The following is a 5315-nucleotide window of genomic DNA, read 5'->3' as shown; positions in this document are numbered from 1 at the left end:
TAGATAGAAACTCTTTAAAATCATAGGATTTACATGATTTGAAGTTAATTTTAGAAAACTATTCTAAACGTTTGATATTAAAGAAACAAGTTTTTGATATAAAAGTTGATGTAAATATATCATTTATTGTATTAAATACATGATATTTTATTTATATGTATTAGTTCTTTTTTATTTAATTATAGCGATGTTTCTCTTATTTCCTAATATTCCATAGTACCTAATTGTACTAGGAAACGTCATATAAAAAAATCATGTACTAGGGCAAGTACATCACATAAAAACAAGGATGACAACATCCATAAAAGCGAAGCACTGAACGGTAGGACAAACGGACATAAACACTTGTAAAGTGTCAGAACTGAATAATCAGAATATAAATGTATATTGTATAAGAGTCGAAGCAAAATTGTAAGTAAATTTGTTGAAAAACTGCTTGATACAGGATAATGTTTATGGACATACTTACATTTTTAGGACTTGATTATAGAGTTGCTTCACTTATAACATTATACTTTGTTGTCACAGGAATCAATATACGAAAACTCAGATCAATCGGATAATTAAATCACATAAAAATTTGTTGTAAATAAAGTAAAAAATCAACATGTTTAAAATGTACGTACGGACATTCTGCTAATGATTATAGAGTTGCTACGCTTCCTAAATCGTACCTAACTACTATAGAAATCACCATGCAAATTTTGAAATTGATAGGACAATTTAAACATGTCTAAATCAACGAAAAAAGCTAACCGTTACGGACGTACGTACGAACCGACCGTCCCTAATTATAGAAACGCTGCGCTTTAAAAAATATGACAAAATTTGTAACTAGTCAACGTTAATTGGACTTGGCAGATGGTAGATCTGCTATGCTTTCTAGATTGTACCTAATTGTTTCAGGAATCATTATGCAAATTTTACATTTCTAACGTGCGGTAATTAACGTTCAGAGCTGTCTTTTATGAACAGACCCTAATTATAGAAAAGCTTTGCATTAGGAAACTGAATATAATACGATGCTAGACATAGTTTTTTCGTATGGATGAGAACCGGTTCCTATCCACCGGATTCGAATAAAAACGATAACTATCTATCCCTTTCTGTACAAAAAAATATCAATGAGAAAAAATGTCACCAAAAATTGGTACTTGTGAATACTGGAGCACCAAACCATTTCCTCTGGGGGCCTCTGGTTAATTTTGAAAAAAAATAAGGAGAGAGGGGTAGTTTTTAACCAACCTATTATTTAAAAAAACCCCTGAAAATATGGGGGGGGGGAGGATGGTACTTTTTAACCACCTCTAAATGTGGAATAAAATTAAAAATAAAGGGGGGGGGGGGGTACTTTTTTATCGAACCATCATTAGGTCCAGTCCGTCTTTATATTATTTAAATTATTTTATTTATTTAGCATATTCTAGTTTAATCAAATTATGATTAACTGTTAATTCTATCTATCTATAATACAAAGTAGAATGATGTCTGTCTGTCCGTCCGTCCGTCCGTCTGTCCCTTAAGATCTCGGTAACCACTAAACCGATCGGATTCCGCTCTTCAGGGAATATACCTACTGATCCTGTAGTGGTTTTAGGTTATTTTGTGGGGGGGTGGAACATCACCCCCCCCCCCAAAAAAAAAAATATATATAAAAATCCTCCCGCATAATTTAGGTAGCTAGAGGCTAGGGGCGTAGCTGCTAGTTCTCTAAAGAAAGAAGGTATTTTTTGTCTGAAGCTTTAGATTTCCAACTACTGAACTGATTGAATTTTCCTTTTTAGGGAAGCTTCACATAGTTCCATTGCTATTTTTCTGGCCCAAGATAGAAGCAGAACCCCTAGATACTAGGAGCGCATCCGCTAGAAATTCATGTTTTACTCACCTTCCACTCTAAGGATGAAATGTAAAATAAGAAATGTTTTAAAACCTAACCAAGACTCGTACTTTCAACTTTGACACTTGAAAAATTTAAGACACCTGGGTTTGAGGGGGGGTTATACCCTCTTCGATCACACGCTAGTTATTTTTTAATGTTATAGTACAATTTTTACACTGTTAAGTCTTTAAGTAACCAAATGCTAACATAAAAGTGTTTCTTGAAAAACTAAAATCTTCACTCCAACGCATGTTCTAAATTATTCCCCAACCCACAAGGCGGACAATACCTATCCATTACCCCCCCCCCCCTCCCTTTCCCCCCAAAAAATACTCCCTTCCCTCCCTCTCTATTGCATCCCCCAGAGTCTGGGGCCCAGACCATTTAGATTAAAGCATTTTTGTACTGTAAAAGAGATAAAGAAACATATAACCCCAACCCATAGGGCTTAGGACAAAACACCATCCCCCCAAACCCTCCTCCCCTCCCTCTCAATTGCAGCTCCAGCAGGCCAGAAGAACCATTAGTTTGAAGTATTTTTATACAGTTTATAAGAGGTAAAGAAACAAGGATGATAACATCCATAAGTAGCGAAGCTCAAAAATTATGAAATCATTAAACTTGATAAAATAGAGAAATCACGAAACTTTTAAAATCATGGAACCTTCAAATCACGAAAGCTTAAAATCTAGGAATCAATCTATCACCGCGATTATTAGATAAATCTGAATGATGAAACTTGGTGGAAATATGTAGAATATGGGCATATTCAATCCCTACAAATTTCAGCTGTCAATCCTGAATAGGAATAGTAAATAAATCACAAAAACCTAAAAATCTAGAAATCGATCTAGCACCCCAATTAATTCACAAATCTAAATGAAACTCTGTGAAAATATGTAGAATGTAAAATTAATTAATCCCCGAAAAATTCAGCTCTCTATTTTGAAAAAAATTGCAAAAATTAAGAAAACTTGAAAATATAGGAATCGATCTAGCACCCCAAATAACAGACAGATGGACAAAACAATGTATAGATCAGATGGGCACATGGCATAGGAATCTTTACTAAAAATTTCAGCTGTCTATCTTGAATATGTGCCGAGAAAATCACGTTTCCCCCAATTCATTTATTACGGACATTTGGAATTATAGAGTAGCTTCGCTACTAAAAACTAGAATCTTACACTCAAACGCCCGCTTTCTTAATGATTCCCCACCCCAAGGGCGGGTCGATGACAAATTAATGCCACGCTGTGTCACGGGATGGGGGCGTGATTTAAATGTGTAGTATACTCCTTTGATTAAACTCAATTTACGGGTTTTTTATATAATTGCAACGTAGTTATAAGACTTTTGGTAGCAATAAATTGAGACGTTGGGTATCCCTCTAACTGAACCGATTTTTGATTAGTCAATGGTCTAAATTTGTCTCGGCCAGGATATGATTAAAAGCCTAAATCGACCAAGGAATAGCCGAGTACAATATTTTTAAACTTAAAAAATTAAAAATAAAGAGCTAAATGATTTATTGCGTCTTTCTCTTTTTATCGACAGACGCACTTGGATATATTATTTTCATAATTAATTATATGTATTTCCCATGTTAACGTCACCTTATGTGTAAATTTGGTGAGCTACATTATTGAGCAGCGTTGTTAAGTTAGGATGGAAGAATTTTGTAATGAAAGCAAAAGTGGGGTAGAGGATAAGGGATGGGGTAAAACGAGTTATCAAAAGACCAAAAAATCTTGCCAGTGGAACAAATTCAACCCAAGGGCGGACCATACATATCCATTACCCCCCCTCCCCATCCAAAAAAATTCTCTTCCCTCCCTCTCTATTGCAGCGCCCAGAGAGTGTAGGCCCCAGACGATTTTGCTTAAAGCGTGTGCTGTACAGTACAAGAGATAAAGGAACATGAATAATTATAAATTTAAAGCAATATAATTTGCTGCTGCTATGTCAGGTGCGCGACATAAATAGTTACATTAGGGGGAATGCCGTGGCCCAAAAACAGGCGCAAATCCCTACCGTGCACAGTTAGGACTTCTCAGACAAAGGTCGTGCAATCAAAGGGTTGGTTGTCTGATGGGCAAATGGACGCTTTACACTGCAATCATAGGGCTAGGGCTGATAACCCTATCCCATATCCATAAAAAAAGCAACATTGTTACAGAAATACTGACAAATTGCAGCGGCTTATGCTCCCCCTGTGGAGTGAAAACGACTTGCTACTGTTATTTTTCTCAGGGGGGGGGGGACTTCCCTGAGCAAGTAAACATTTGGGAGGGGGGGGGGGGGGCAATTGCTGTCTTTTCTATAGTTATTTTCTTTGCAAGCCTGTATTGACTAATATCAGATATTTCAGATATTTCTAACTTTACTTTTTTGTAATTGTAAGTAAGTTATCACTAACCGCTGAACCGATCGGGTTCTCCTTTACAGGGTAGCTTCTCATAAGTCCCGGGAAGGTTTATAACTATTTTGGGGGAGGGTACCACCACCCACCCAAGACAAATAAAAAATCGAAAAAAAATCAAATATTTGAGAGACTTGAACGAAATATAAAGATGTATCGTAGAATTTAAAAGCAATTATCGCAGAGATTTGAACAAAGAAAAACATTTAAAGTGCCACTAGATGCCTCTAGAGGCGTAGCCGCTTGTTTTTAATGTAGTAATAAAAAATATAATAACATTTTTTTCTGGAAAACTAACAGTATTGGATACAGTAGGATTTATTAATACTTTACTTACTTAAATTACGCTCCTAGAGGCCTCAAAGGGCACTTAAGGACTAGGGGGAAGGAGGAGGTTGTCGACCTCCCTTACAGATATATCTTAACTAAAGAGAATCGTTGCAATTCTTGTATTTTTTTTCTAGCCTAAAGTAGCCATCACTTTTTCCCTGTGTAGTTATACTACTATTCAAGGAAAAATACATAAAAATACTCTACTCACTCACTCACCCATCTTTCTAGGCGGACCATTTTTTTGATGTTCCATCACATCCCCAAATTGTCTTCATCCCCAAAAACACAATAGCTAACAAAATAGAATATATAATAATAATGGCGGTAGCAAATTAAATGAGAAGGAACAGTTTTATATGCTGTGGTTATAATTTGTGGTATATCATTTTTTTTACTAACCAATACTTTTAGCGGTGTTGATGACACATCATTATACTGCCTTTTATACTGCTTTTATACTGTGTAGACCAGTCTAGACTAGCTATAGGGGGTGGGGGTACAATGGAGTTTAACATTTTATGTAACATGCTTTGAAATATAAATATTGCAAAATTTAAGTTGATTTATATTTAAAAGTATAGGAATTAAATTAATAAATAATAAAGTTAATAATTATAATGAAGATTTAAAAACTTAAAAAAAACAATGTGTTTTTGCAATACAAAATTAGTTAGAATTATA

This window comes from Acartia tonsa, chromosome 14 (genome assembly GCF_053477335.1).
Source record: "Acartia tonsa isolate MP-2025a chromosome 14, ASM5347733v1, whole genome shotgun sequence".
In the NCBI taxonomy this organism is placed as follows: Eukaryota; Metazoa; Arthropoda; class Copepoda; order Calanoida; family Acartiidae; genus Acartia; species Acartia tonsa.
The sequence above is the reverse complement of the archived record's forward strand: the minus strand, read 5'-3'. Positions refer to the sequence as shown.